Source organism: Mauremys reevesii, linkage group 8 (genome assembly GCF_016161935.1).
Source record: "Mauremys reevesii isolate NIE-2019 linkage group 8, ASM1616193v1, whole genome shotgun sequence".
Lineage (NCBI taxonomy): Eukaryota > Metazoa > Chordata > Testudines > Geoemydidae > Mauremys > Mauremys reevesii.
Window position 1 is genome coordinate 12,778,979 of NC_052630.1, and position 15,621 is coordinate 12,794,599.

A 15,621-nucleotide genomic window follows, 5' to 3' on the forward strand; every position below is an offset into this window, starting at 1 on the left:
AAAGCCTGAGCCCCACCACCCAGGGTTACAGCCACCTGCCTAGGGATGAAGCCCTCGAAGGAATCGAAAACTTGTGGATGTTTTGGAAAAAATTTGGTGTAAGTGATTTGCCAAAAATTACGCAGCATGTGAGTTTTAGAACCAAGAGTGGAACCCAGGTTTCATGACACCCAGTCCCGCTTCCATGGACATTAGTGCACCCTGAACAAATGATTTAAAAGGGGAAATAGCCAAATAACTACAGGTCTGGGGCTAGGAAAGGTAAACAGGCAGGGGTTAAGCCCCCGCCCCCCTTTCCCAAGAACTGAATATAAGTTACGGTTAAGGAACTGAAAAGGTATTAAACAGAAAAAAAGCCAAGGATTAAAAAAAATATGCAAAGATTATTTTATTTTTGTTACGTTAGTGTCCAGAAGCCACATTTATGATTGGGGCTCCATTGTGCTAGACACTGTAGAAACACAGTGTACATAAAAGACAATCCTTGTAACAAATTCCCTTGTGCTGTATCTCTTTCCTAATCCCTCCTTTCTTGGTCATTTATCTTGTATACTCCAGTACTGTGGTTCTGGAACTTCTTCTATACTGTGACTCTGTTAAAACAGAAAACATTTTTGGTACCCCTTCCCATCTAGCCATAAAGAAAGATGGAGAGTCTGTAACCCCTCTGGATCTGTTGTAACCGTTTTTGATGACTGTGACCCACGGTTTGAGATCCCCTGGTCTACCTACATTCTTAGCTCTTGTGGACAGGGACCTGTCAACAAAAGACTGAGCATGCCTCTGGGTGCCTTCAGTTCTGGTCACCCCATCTCAGAAAAGATATTAGAATTTGAGAAGGTGCAGAGAAAAGCAACAATGATTGGGGTATGGAATAGTTTCCATGTGAGGAGAGATTACAAAGACTTGGACTTCTCAGCATAGAAAAGAGAGAATTGGGAGGGGGAGATATGACCGAGGTCCATAAAATCACAACTGGTATGGAGAAAGTGAATAGGGTAGTGCTCTTTACACCTTCACATATCACAACAACTAGGAGTCAACTGCTGACATTAATAGACAGCAGGCTTAAAACAATCATAAGGAAATACTTCACACGATGCACAGTCAACCTGTGGAACTCATCGCCAGGGAATGTTGTGAAGGCCAAAGGTATAGTTGAGTTTAAAAAAAAAATTAGATAAATTCACAGAGGATAGGTCCATCAGTAGCTATTAGCCAAGATGGTCACAGATGCAATCCCATGCTCTGGGTCACCCTAAACCTCCAGCTGCCAGAAGCTGGGACTGGACAACATGGGATGGATCACTCTCAAAACTACTCTCTTCTGTTTGTTCCATTTGAAGCATCTGGCATTGTCCACTGTCAGAAGACAGGATACTGGGCTAGATGGACCCTTGGTCCAGTATGGCTGTTCTTATGTTCTTATGTGCATCTGCTGCTCTTACTGGGAGAAAATGAAATGATTTCTGTGACTGTATTCATTGTGTGCTAAATGGTGACCTCTGATCCTATTTATCCCACCTCTATAGATTACATTAATTTTAAATTACGTTAAATGTTTCATTTTATCCTTGTCAAATAAAAATAATCTAGCCTTCAAAAACTGTGTGGGGTTGCTAAATCACAGTATTGTTTAGTAGTGAATGTATAAATTACATTACTGAGAGTAACAGGTGATGCAGGTTATTGGATAGTGCAACATATAATTATTGGGGCTGAAAATCCTGGGACACAAACCTTGAAAAGGAGGAAGTTCTCAAAACCTTGAAAAGACATTAAGACTTGAATGATGCACTGAAGTTACTAGAGGCCAGAACTGTTTTTTGGATGAGACTCCAGTATATATTCAGCAAAGGCCATATGTCCTGGCCATAAGGAAAAGGAGTGTAATCAAAAATGTAAACCTAGTTCCATCACCCTTGAGAGTTCATAAAGTACCATTTGTTTTCATTGCAGAACTATTGAACATTTGGCTAATAGCTGTCCCGGCCTTGCTAAGAATGTAAAATGACAGTTATATGGATGTTTTGGTAGAATTAGCTATTCAGCTGCGCTTTGAATGTATGAATACTTTGTGTCTCAATGGAGTATTTTGATGTCTTGTTGTCCATTAGTTGTGTTTGTCAGCAGCTGTACAACATTATATTCTTCATCTGATTTGAGCCTGTATCTATTTACTACCGTTTCTTTTGCCAAGGGGCTTGGGAGTTGGGGCAGTGGGGCGAGGACAAAAGGTAAGTTTCCGCCATCCTCATTCATTGTTTACCTGGATCTTAGGCAGACAAAAGTTGGATAAATAGGCCTCCTTAAGGTAGGCATTCTTATGAAATTTGTAGTACGTCAGTGGTTCTAATGGCTGGGAAATATTGAGAGATACTGGCTCTTTTTGAAGTAGTTTTAGTACATCCAACTAAAAGTGGTTGAAGCCAGTAAGTGCATATTCGCCCATAACTATTGATAAGAAAAGTGTTTATATGGAACCAGTGGGTGGGTGCTTGCTTGTGTGTGTGTGTGTACCAGTCCCCTTCTGTGTCTGATCTGCCAAGGATGTGAATCTGTTATAGCACCATATAGAGAACTTTAGGTCAAGTTGTAGCAGCCTGTGTCCTGGAGGTCCCTGGTGCATCGGCCAAGGTGGCTGCCCATCACAAATGCAAATGTATTAACTTTTGTAAATAGAGCTCTGGTAACTTTCCTCTCCATGATCCTTGAGTAGAGCTGGGTACATAGAAAAGGGATTGCAAGAGTGTGAGATGGTCTCTCGCTATGAGTCAGTTGTGGCTGTACGTGGATGGCCAGATGCCTTCTATGTAGATATACTGCTGATTTGTTTTCCAAGTTAAGAGTGGCTAAGTAGTCTAGTGGGGGAGAAATGACAGCCAGGTATTCTAGTCTGAGATTCTGTGCTGCTCCTCCAGGGGCACAGCACAGAAGGTGCATCCTGCGGAGAAGGGAGGCAAAGATGGCTTTAAGCTGCCCTTATGATTCTGTGCTCCTAGCACAGCTTAAATGGCCCTGGTGTAATTTAGACAGGATGGGTGGCTGCTCCTAGTCACATCAGCCTTGCCTGTGGGTTGTAGTGCAAGCCAGAATTTCTATAGTGGCATGTCCTATTAGCCTGCCCCTCCCACCACTGCCCCACTTCCAGCATGGTCCCAGGGCAAGGTGCTAGCATAAGGCCACCATCTGCAGCCCAATACATGGTTTGTGCTAATGTAACTCTCACACCTCCTGGGTGTGGTGTTACATATGAGAGAGAGAGAGAGAGCGCGCGCGTGCTCTAAGGCTGTAGCAGATTCATTAATATCTCTTCCCCCCCCCCCCGGCTTTTAGCAGGCTCCAGAGATCCCCGGTTTGATCCTGCCTGATGACAACCGGGGTCTGTCAGTGTTACAAGTGGGGCTCATCTGGGATTTCAGCTGGGAAGTCTCTGAAACTTGGAATGCGCTTCCTCAGCTAGGGGCAGTACATAACCCACACACCTCCTGGGTGTGGTGTTCTGTCCCATCTAGTGAGGGGGCAGGAGAGAAAGAGAGAGACAGAGAGAGAGACTGAGACTGCTACAGCCTTAGCTAAGGGCCATGTGCCTTTTAGCTCATGCAGTGCAGGCTCATGCACTTAGCTCCAGAGGTCCCAGGTTTGATCCCGCCCGCCAACAACTGGGGCCCGTCAGCATTACACTAAGGCAATTCTTCTCCAGCCCCTTTCAGGTTGTTTTATGGCCCCTATACATCACCAGCTTGGCATTTGGGGTGTTTCCTCTTGGGCTACTTGCTTAACTCTTTGGGACAAACAAATACAGAATAAATAACGATATAAGTAATATGTCTGTTAGGCTTGTTTATACTCAGAAGGTCAGGCAATACAGCAGAAGGTGTAGGGATGCTTTCTCTTTGTCCTGTTGTTCTCTTTTGACCCCGGGTATGTAAATTTATACCATATCACACCTAATGTTGATTTACATTGACTTGCCAGCATGTAATTTGGCCTCTAGGTCACCTTTGTGTTTGGCCTTCTGACTCAATTCCCCATCTCTGAAATGTATTTATCATACAGGTGTGTTTTTGTGCAAGTAATTACTATTTTTATTTTCCTTTCCATACATTTCTGTATGCCATTGTGGGTTTCTATATGTTCCACAGAGTGCATATGTTTCACTTCAGTTGTAAATGATGTGGGTCTTGGCTATCCCCTGGGGCTTTCTCCTTCTCCCTATGCCATTGCAACTGGAGATAAATATGATAGTGTAGGTCAGCTGAGGTGCTTTCTCTAACTCTTCTATTTTGTCTGCAGACTGGAGGCAAGGCAGTCTTGGTGAAGAGCTGTTGGATGTGGAATTTGCTGCGCTGACCCAGATTTTGTCGTCTTTCAAGACCAAGGTGAAGTGTCTTCCTCAGGAACTGAAATTAGAGGGGGTGTTTGAATTTACAGGGGGGTGAGAACTGAGGGGTGAGACCATGAGGGCAAAGGTGGGTTGTACCTTTTTTATATGTTTTTGTTGGCAAGGCGATTTGGCACTAACTCTCGGCCCCACATTTTAAACACCATGAAACACCAATAAACATCAGCATTTGAATGTGATGGTTTGTTGTTTATAAATCATAATTTGAAATTATTAGGTCTGCCAACATTCCTGAAACGAATGCACTGACACTTCATAACAAGCATAGCCCTGTGAGGAAGCTAGTCTTTATTCATACTTTTCAAACCTATTATGCTTTTTCAAGTACAAGTATTTTTTTTCGTATATATGCTTTTAAAGTGTTTCATTAATGTTTGGATTTCAATTCAAATTTCCAGCCGCCAACTAAATGGACTATTTTTCTGACTAGAATTTTTTTTAAAACAACTAGATCTAGTTGGAAAATGACTAAGTTGTCAACACAATATGTAACAAGCTGACCACTGGCGTAGCTTGGGGTGGGGTTGGGGGGTTTGTAGGGAAATGCCTGCCAAGGTTTAAGGCTTATCTATTCATTCAGGCTTTTGTCTGAGGAGGTAGGATTGTGGGAAATGTATTGAGCTTTATTCTGAGGTGGGGTCTTTTTGGATTGATATGTAATAACTTCTTCATAGTGGGCCATATTCATCCCCTGGGTAAACCCACAGAAGTGAATTGTTACACCGTGGCTGAATCTGGACCACTATTTTTAAATTTCTGTGTATGTGCCCACAGATAGTTTTGATGGTGTCCTTCAAATCTCTAAATAAATAAATATGGGCAACCTGTAAAAACAAAAATGATGACGCTTCCTCTGCGTTAGTTACTGGCAGCTATTCTGTGAGTTTGTACAGTTGGAAAGAAACCAAAGGCATATTTTTATCACTTTTTAGAACTGAGCTGCAGAATGGATTTGTCAATAAATTTGAATTGTGCAGTGACATAAATGTCATGATTCAAAAATGAAAGTATTTGCCTTTGACACTTGGGGCAGCAATGTCTGAAGTACTAAAATACCTGGAAACTACTGGAATAGTTGAAAGGACTGATACATTTGAATGTGTCCTGCTTATATCACAGAGCTTAAGAAATGAAACTTGGATTCATGTTTGTTTGCCTGTTTAAGAGGTTATGACATGTCTTGCCTTCACTGAGTATTTGCTGTCGGCACTGTATTACTCATCTCCAGTTTAAAATAAACATCCTTACTTTCTTCATAAGGTAACTGGCCATATTTATTATGCATGAAAGTTGGTCTTTTTTTTTGGCCACATGCCACAAAATTTTAATGTGGCATCTGCAGTTGATTGAGTGATGACATCAATAATATTGTGCAAATTACTTAACGTATGAGTGTCAGGGATGTAATTGCTAGAGAAGTGCAGATGCCAGTTGAACATGAGAACAGCATATGTGCTTTCTTGTTCTGCATCCGTGAATTAGGCCTGAAACAGAATTTTAAAAAATCTAGGTCCTGATACTAGATCTTGGCTGTTGTGTGTTCAGAGCTACATAAAAGAAGGAATGGATAAAGCAGCCATCCCTTATTTTCTTAGGGGAGTGGTAAGAGCCACACTACTCTCATTGGTCTGTAAAGGCTGGGAAAATACTGTGTTCTTCTTTGAGTAGATGCACCTGTGTATTCTATGTGAGTGTGTGTGTCCTATGCAGCTTTGCCAGAGAACTTTGCCTAACAGGACCATAGAGGCAGTGGCCACACTTTGCAACCGTAACCTCCCCCAGCCGTATAAGGGTGACCCCACCCAGACCTTCTCCGTTCCTTCTCACCATTCATGGCTAGAGTTGGACTTCTGTGTGTTCTTCACTTTACACTCTCTCTTTTTTTCTTTCTTTTTTTGTTTTTGTGTTTTTGTTTCCTGGGAACTCTTTTTGTCTATGACAGTAGCAGCATCTAGAGGTTTTGGGTTAGTTTAGTGTTGATAGAGTAGTTGGCTACCTTGTGTGATGCCCTCACCAGGGTTCATGCATTATCTGTCATGTTGGGTGGCTTTCCCCAACGGTATCCCCCTCATGAGGTGCTTGGAGGGTTTTAGAAAGGGACACATTCAAGAGAGGTGCTCCATCTGCAAGTTGTTCACCAAGAGGACTCAGGTTGCGAGAGACTTGTTATTGAAGTGGCACTTTCTGGAGTAGGCCATGAGGCCTAGTTTGGTACCAACGCCCTTGGCTGATCACCAGTTGCCTTTGGATCTGGCAAGTGATGCTGGTTTGTGGTCGGGATCTGGTGTTTTTGCCAAGAGGCAAAGGAGTCATTTGCCTTCTTTTGGTGTGGCAAGGAAGAGGTCTCATAAAACCAATTGGAACCATTCCACGGCTACTCTTCTAGGAGGAGTGCTGACCAGCTCCGCTTCCTCCGGCACATGGGATGGAGCAAGTCCATCCAGCTGCTCTCTGGTACCTCTCCAAGAGCTTTCCCCTTCGGTTGGGCTCCCTGGCCAGACTACCTTTCCCATGATGCAGCACGGCACGCAATGAGAAGGGACAGAATTGCATTGTGGGAGATGTGGTCTCACCAGAGATCCTGGCCCATAAGAGAGAATGCAGGCAACATGTCTTTCCCATGAGGCAATATGCCAGAATGGGGAAATATAGTTTAATGTTGACCTGCCTCAAAATGAAATGTTTCAGGTCAGTTCAAATAAAAATATTTCAAGTCAGGTCAAACCAACCTGAAACATACTTGTTTTTGTTTTCCTCACAGAAAAATAAAAAAGTCATCTGCAAGTTGTTCACCAAGAGGACTCAGGTTGCGAGAGACTTGTTATTGAAGTGGCACTTTCTGGAGTAGGCCATGAAGCCTAGTTTGGTACCAACGCCCTTGGCTGATCACCAGTTGCCTTTGGATCTGGCAAGTGATGCTGGTCTGTGGTCAGGATCTGGTGTTTTTGCCAAGAGGCAAAGGAGTCATTTGCCTTCTTTTGGTGTGGCAAGGAAGAGGTCTCATAAAACCAATTGGAACCATTTCACGGCTACTCTTCTAGGAGGAGTGCTGACCAGCACCGCTTCCTCCGGCACATGGGATGGAGCAAGTCCATCCAGCTGCTCTCTGGTACCTCTCCAAGAGCTTTCCCCTTCGGTTGGGCTCCCTGGCAAGATGCAGCACGGCACGCAATGAGAAGGGACAGCATTGCATTGTGGGAGATGTGGTCTCACCAGAGATCCTGGCCCATAAGAGAGAATGCAGGCAACATGTCTTTCCCATGAGGCAATATGCCAGAATGGGGAAATATAGTTTAATGTTGACCTGCCTCAAAATGAAATGTTTCAGGTCAGTTCAAATAAAAATATTTCAAGTCAGGTCAAACCAACCTGAAACATACTTGTTTTTGTTTTCCTCACAGAAAAATAAAAAAAGTCATCAGCTTTGGAATTTTCCTAAGGAAAAATTCAATTTGGCAGAAACTGCATTTTCCATTGAAAAATTATTCTGACAGAAAACTTCTGAAAAGCTCTAGTGCTCAGCAATCGGTTTGGTCTCTTTTGTTATTGAGAAGGGCACATTGGCCAAATTATCTTCTTCTCGCAAAGTTTGTAATAGAGAAGATGTAACTCGTGCCTTTCTGAAAAAGGGTGTGTCCCCCTCCCTCTGACTTCGCTGTTCAGTTCTGTATTACTTCCAGATTTCCTTGCTTGAATGCACATAAGACATGAATAAGATAGTCTGTAGCCAAGAATGCATAGACTAGTATAAGGAAACAGTGTAAAGTTGTGGAAGCAGCCCAGACTCCTTGTACTCTCAGCCTGTATTTACTCCTGTGTCACAGTCACATTGTTGCAGCTCAGGGGGGGAGGATCCTTTACTGGGCCCCAACAACCAAACCGTGTGCTACTTTAAATTCTTCCAAGTTAATTTTCTCAGTGTTGTTAAAATGACAGACCTCTGGCAATAGAACTGATGTGGAAGACAATAAACAAGGAAATAGCTTATTCCATTGCAACTATATTAATTTCATAACTTGAAATATGAACTCATTTTCTAGAATGGCCTTTGGTGGTATGTATGGGTGTGCAGCTACCTGACAATCAAGAAGATCTATTTCCTATCATCTTGCAACTTACTGCAGGCTCACCTCCCAGAATGGATTGAATGTGTGTGTATGTGTGGGGGGGGTGGTACTAAACAAACTGCTAATTTGAATTTTGGCCAAAGGATATTGTCAGATTACTGCTAGCTGATGAGATCTTGTGTCATTAGAAGATACAAATGGAGCTCTGCAGTGAGTGGAGATCACTAGGGAGCATTGTCACTTCCCATACTAGATAGAAGGATGAAGGTGATGGCAAGGGTGAATGGTAGAAGTGGTTTGTCTGAGAATAAATGGCAATGTATATTACATGTAGGGTCTGATCCAAAGTCTACTGGCAAGATTCCCTTTGACTTCATTAGGCTGGGTGTGGTGCTCTATCCCATCTAGTGGCACCGAGACCACTTGGAGAGAGAGAGATTAATGAGTTTGCTCTACTGCCTTAGCTAATAGCCAGTTGACTTTTAGCTCATGCAGTAGAGGCTCATGCACTAAGCTCCAGAGGTTCCAGGTTAGATCCTGCCCGCCGCCAACTGGGGTCTGTCGGTGTTGCATATAGTGTTTAATATCGTTATCCCACTGAATTACCAGTTGCAACAGAAATAATAGATCACATTCAGAGGTGATAGCTTAGTTGAAAGGTTTTTGTTATAGTTTACATTTGCTTAGTCTCACCTCAGAACGGGTGTAATTTCATTGACCTTGGAGTTACACCAGGGTTGAATTTGGCCTAGCGATTTTTTTAATTGACCTATGTCCACAGGTAGATGCTATCGCGTAAGTCCGCAGATACGTATGTGGTTCATATGTTCAGTATCTAGTACAACCTCACATGTTAACGACCTTATTTTATAGCCACCTGCTTTCTGCTCTTCCCTAAATCCTTTTTTCCAAATTGTTTGCAGTGCACCCTTCATATTTCATAGCTTTTGCTGTTTAATGCATGAATGTTTCTATGTTGTAAAGGGAGTACTAGCTGGAGATACAGAATGAGCTACAATAGTCTGCTCTTGTAATGTCTATAGCGCGCCAGATCCTTTGCTGGTGCAGCTCTACTGAAGTCAATGGAGCTATGCTGACATAGATCTGAGCCAGTTCCCATAGTAGACAATGGTGAAGATAATCTGATTTCAGTGGCAGATGGATCAGATTTCACCTGAGGATCTGACCCATTAATTGTTTTCTGCACTATTTTGGGGAAGGTTTTTCAATAGGTTAGACAATTGGGACATAGTGATGCTAAACATGGTGGTGTACAAAGTATCTTCAACAATTTCAAGTGTTCCAGAATCTAATACTACTCAGAGTTGCATTTAAAACTGATGATTAAGCGTCCTTTAACTTTTTAATCTTGAACTGTTATTGAGAAGCCTTTAAAAAAGTGTTAGAGTAAAACAATGGCCTTTCTAATCAATCATTTAAAATTATAATATATTGGAAACTTATTATTAATAATGGACTATTATTCTTTATGTATCAAGTTTCACTATCTAATCTATCTGTATTAGTTACTTTTTAAAGGAATAGATTGATGAATTACTCTATTAAAATATCTTTAATAGGGCAAAATCACACAGGAATTTTTACGGAGATTTATAGTTTTGCAAAATACTTTGTGTGCTACTTTTGTCTTTCTGGACATGGCATGATTTAGGGGGAAGAATTTAAGCCAGAGGGGTGTAGAGCATTTGCATCCTGATGCAGTGATTTGGGTGCATATCTCCTGATAATTCTAACAAACGTAGGGTGACCAGACAGCAAATGTGAAAAATCAGACGGGGGGTGTAACCAGTTTCATGCAGATCTGTTGTTTGATTCCAGTTTAATCCTCCACACTCATGAAATTTTAAGTACAGAATATGAGTTTTTGCTCAAGTAAGGACCCATCCAATGACTGAAGTCAATGGGAGTCTATCCAATGGGTGCTGGATTGGAAGTAGAACTGTGGTGATCCATACAGCCGCTGGTAAACGGAGAGCAAGCTGTAGCCTCCCCTAAAGGCAAAAACAGTGATTCAAAGGGAGGGAATGAGGACTAGCAGAGCAGAAATTGCATGTCAGGGCTTCTGACATTTTTGCCCCCTAACTGGTCTGTGTAGACCCTGCCGGCATGCACTGAAAGTGCCCATTAATGTAGTGCTGTTTGAATCAGTATTACATTAGCACACACTAGGGAACTTTTTAGTGTGCGCCAGCAGGGTCTACATGGGCCAGCTGGTGCACAGCATGGTGGGGTGCTTTAGAAATCAGACCTCTCTACTGCATGTTGCTGTGCCATCTAGACAAGCCCTTAGATCTTACTGTAGGGAATGGTAATTAATAAATGGTTCAAAAGAGGCAGTGTGATTCTGAAGTGTGACTATAGGACAGGCAGCCAGGAGCCTCCTGAGCCTGAATACTGGCTCAGTTATGTGCGGCAAGTCACCCTCTCTGTCCCTCGGTGTACTTATTTATTTCTATTACCGTAGTGCCTAGAGACCCTGGATCGGGTCTGCATTGGGCTAGGCCAGGGGTAGGCAACCTATGGCACACGTGCCAAAGGCGGCACGAGAGCTGATTTTCCTGGCCACAAGTCCGGGGGGGGGGGGGGGGGAGCGCTGCATTTTAATTTTTAAATGAAGCTTCTTAAATATTTTAAAAACCTTATTTACTTTACATACAATAGTTTAGTTATATATTGTAGGCTTATAGAAAGAGACCTTCTAAAAACATTAAAATGTATTACTGGCATGTGAAACCTTAAATTAGAGGGAATAAATGAAGACTCGGCACAGCACTTCTGAAAGGTTGCCGACCCCTGGGCTAGGCACTGTACAAACATCTGTAATTTGAGGGGTTTTGTGAAAGAGTTTTGAAAGTATAGGGAGAATTTGGAAACTCAAACAAACCAATAGATGAGGTTAATCTACATTAATATTTCTGGCTGGGAACTCTCCATATATGGGGAAAAACCAATTTACCCAAACACTAAATAAATAAGTGATAATATTTTTTTCTCTCCAATTGAAAACAAAAATGGGAATGGAAAATAAATGGTTTGTATGAATGAACAAAAGTGTTAAAAGCACCCGCAGCAAACTTGGAAGGCTAAAGGGACTTTAATTTTCATTTAAAGCAAAATCTAAAAGCGGCATAAATTGAGGATAAAGGTTGAGTAGTAAGAGGTCTTTGTTTGTTTACTAATGCTCTAAATATCTCATTTCCCCCGCATTTTCATTTAAAATAATCTGAAATGATGGGGAGGGATTTGTTGGAAAGAAGCACAACATGCAGCCTAATCTTCCCTGGCACAGACTTACCAACATTATCATAAAAAAGCTGGAGGTTTTCTTTTTGATCTCACTTTTGTGAAAGTCTTGACAAATGAAACAGAAGTGCATTAATAATGGAACTAGAGTGATTTTTCATGTACACGGAAAAAATATACAAAATCCAAATAATGCATATGTTGTCTTTCACAGTCGTAATGATCCATTAGCATCTACAACCCATTCGTTCGGGATACAATTTGTTAATTGGGATTTTTTTGTGTTCCTCTACATTGCATTACTCCCGTAGCAAACCGATGCTAATCTAAACTTCAGAACAGGTGACTGAAAACTTTTGGCTCTGTGAGAAATAAACAGGATGAATGGCAGGGGACCTGTTAGTAATGTCATCTCTCTAAGAGAAGGGGTCCTAGCTGATCTGATTCCTAAATATGTAGCATTACACTGAAAATTGGATTTTGGGATGCTGCTATAATAACCTGCCTCTCGCCCCCTTTGTCTGTTCTTCCTGAGGTAAAAGTTTCTGGTTGTTAAGGAAAACACTAAAGGACATGGATATAACCTTCTGATAAAGTAATTGACATAGACAGTATTCTTTCCAAAACAAAGTATCTTTTATTAATGTGTAACTAATAATCCCTAATACTGTGGATCCTAAAAATCCTAAACAAAACACACAATCCCTGAGAGAGACATCCCTTATTGCAAGTTAAAGAGCATTCAAACCTCAATAGCATATGGTTTAAATGATTTTAAGCAAAACGATTTGTGACAAGTGGCCAGTTTGCAACAAATCACTGACAGCAATTCTTAAATTATACTTCGTTTTACATAAATGAAATACAATTAAAACACACAAACATTTCAAGCCTGCACATATTAAATGGCAAGCTTACTTTATAAATCCGGTTCTGCAATGAGCTGTGTGTGATTCTTGGGGGTGACCCTACCAGTACCCCCACAAGCAATGTGGACACCTCACAGGTGAGAGTCTGGAGACAACACAGAGGACTATGTGGTGGATGAGAAGGAGAATGGGAGACAGGCGAGTGGTGGATCCACTCTCCCTGAGAGCCAGGAAATATTTTTAACCCTGGAGCCCTGTGGGTCACAGGACATCATGGTGGCTGACCGTGATGCCGGGGAAGGCACCTCTGGTGAGTATACAGTTACAATCAAAGTCCAGTTAAACTTTAGCAGGCACACACATTAGGTGGTATTGCATGTTTACTGTGAAGAAAAAGCGAGGTGTTGTGGTTCTCTGATTACAAGAGGCTGCTCTAGCTACACAGAGGGTGGCCCCTGGAAAAGACTGTTTATGTGGACATGAATCCTCCCTGGATATCTCTAGGAAACTTTCATGGATGTACTCTGCAATCCTTTGCAAAAGGTTTCTGGGCAGGGCAGTCTTACTTCTTCCACCATGGTAGGACACTTTTCCACGCAATTCCTGAATTAATTCTGCTGGCATCACTGAAGTACACAGGATAGCAGCATACAGACCAGCATAAGCAGGTCTATTCACAGACGCTTGCAGAATCTCCTTCCTTTCTGCCTCTGTTACCCTCAGGAGACTATCACATCACATAGGGATGCCTAGGGGAAATGGGGAAAGTTCTCATTAAAAGTGCTCTTTGGGTATGTCTAGACCGGTGGATAGCGATCGATCTTTCGGGGATCAATATATCATGTCTCGTCTAGCCATGATATATCGATCTCCGAATGCGCTCCCGTCGACTCCAGAACTCCACCAGGGCGAGAGGTGGAAGCGGAGTCGACGGGGGAGCTGCGGCCATCGATCCTGCGCCGTGAGGACGAGAGGTAAGTCGTCAGCTACGCTATTCCCATAGCTGAAGTTGCGTATCTTGCATCGACCCCCCGCCCCACAGTGTAGACCAGGCCTTAGAAGATAAAAAAAGAGCATGTAGACCCACTGTGCCCCTCCACATTCTGGATCACCAAACCACGTGGCCACTAATATACCGTTACTGTGCTCGGCATGTGTCGGCAAGTAGTTTAAGTGGCTGATAGTGGACTGGGGCCCCACATGTGAGATTCCACAAGTTAGGAGTGAACACGTTCCCCCATCCCCGCCCCGTTTGTAAACAGCTTCCCGTGGTGCTAGGGGGAGGAGCGATTGTTTGACTAGCTGCCTCTGCTCCCTACATAAGCCTGCCATAAACTTCATTAAAGGTGTGATCACCGATGACTTGCGGGGGGGAAGGGGGAGAGGAGGAGGCTACTCACGATGGCTGGAACTGCAAAATGGCACAGTTAACAGTTATGGATGCTGATTTTCTTATGGCTTGCATGTAGTATAATAAGGTTTTTTTTTATGAAAACAACCTTGCTATGGGAATATTTTATCCATGTACAATGGTCCCTTTCTTTTTTCGCATGACTGACAGCTGAAAATGTGTCCTTCAGTGTGTCATCAACACCTGAAAGCAGACTTTTGTTGATTAGAAGGAAGAGAATGCGGGAGGACATGTTCATTGAGCTAATGAGCGCCTCCAGGACAGCTGACACAGAGTTGAGAGCATGGAGGATTTCACTGTCTGAGAAGTTAGACATGGACATAGGGTGGAGAGTAGAAAAGCTTCCCATGAGCATGAGTATGCAGCTCATTATGAGGGACCAATCAGACATGTTGAGGCATCTGGTTGAACTGCAGAAACAGCAGGAGGAGGGTAGAGTCCCTCTGCAGACACTGGTGGATAGCCAGCCAGCATTGCCTGGTGCAGAATTACCCTCCCCCAAGTGTTCCATGAGGCATGGGCAAAAAGTCCATTATCCCTTTCACTTAACTCAGGGGGTGGGTATAAGGAATAGAAGGCACCCATTCACAGACCTTTGATGGTCTAGAATGCGGTCTTACGTTACACAGCTGAAAATGTTTCTCCCATTCCAACGTTACAATCCCTTTTCCCCAAGGCTACCTTTTTTTCCTGTTCTTCCTCTTTATGTTTGTTAAATCAAGTAAATGGATTCGAGAAATAAATGTTCTTTATTGAGTAGAAGCAGTGGGATTGGGCGGGGATGGGGGGTGTTGGCAGCTTTACAGGCAGTGCATCATTGGATGCTGATGTTCCCATTCTCCCCTGTGACAATGTTTTGCTAGTATAGACCAAGCATATGTTGGTTAAATGTGATTTAAAAAAAAAAAAAAACTAAAATAGTTATACCAGCAATATCCTGAGTGTGGACACAGCTATACCGGTATAAAGGTAACTTATACTGGTATGCTTATTCCCCTTCCTGTACAGGAATGACTATGCCGGTATGAATCATCTTTGTATTAATATAACTGCTGTGACAGGGTCGGGCCAGATGGCTACAGGAGAATGATAGAAGGCAGATATATTAGCCCCAGGTTAAGCAGGTCCCTTTCCCCTGGTTAAGGTAACAGGGGCAGTTCCAGAACAATCAGGAACTTGCTGGAACAAATTAAGGCAGACAGGCTAGTTAGGACACCTGGAGCCAATTAAGAAGCTGGTAGAATCAATTAAGGCAGGCTAATCAGGGCACCTGGTTTAAAAAAGACCTCACTTCAGCCAGTGAGGGGCATTTGTGAGGAGCTGGGAGTAAGAGGTGCAAGAAGCTGAGAGTGAGTAGGCATACTGCTGGAGGACTGCGAAGTACAAGCATTACCAGACATCAGGAGGAAGGTCCTGTGGTGAGGATAAAGAAGGTGTTGGGATGAGGCTGTGGGGAAGTATCCCAGGGAGTTACAGGAGACACTCTGGACAGCTGCAGCCCACAGGGCCCTGGGCTGGAACCCAGAGTAGAGGGCGGGCCTGGGTTCCTTCAATCTCCTCAACTCCCTATTTGATATGAGGCGTCGATCTGGACTGTGGGTCCCA

The 15,621-nt window shown here is 42.9% G+C and overlaps 1 protein-coding gene across 2 annotated transcripts in view; it reads left to right on the forward strand.

The window, feature by feature from the left end:
* FSTL4 (follistatin like 4) overlaps nt 1–15,621 on the forward strand; it is an 817,110-nt gene that overhangs the window by 95,410 nt on the left and 706,079 nt on the right. For both annotated transcript variants that reach the window (XM_039485151.1, XM_039485152.1), the window contains one exon: nt 4,297–4,382. The gene's annotated coding sequence lies outside the window, so the exon portion shown is untranslated. The remainder of the gene's footprint in view (nt 1–4,296; nt 4,383–15,621) is intronic.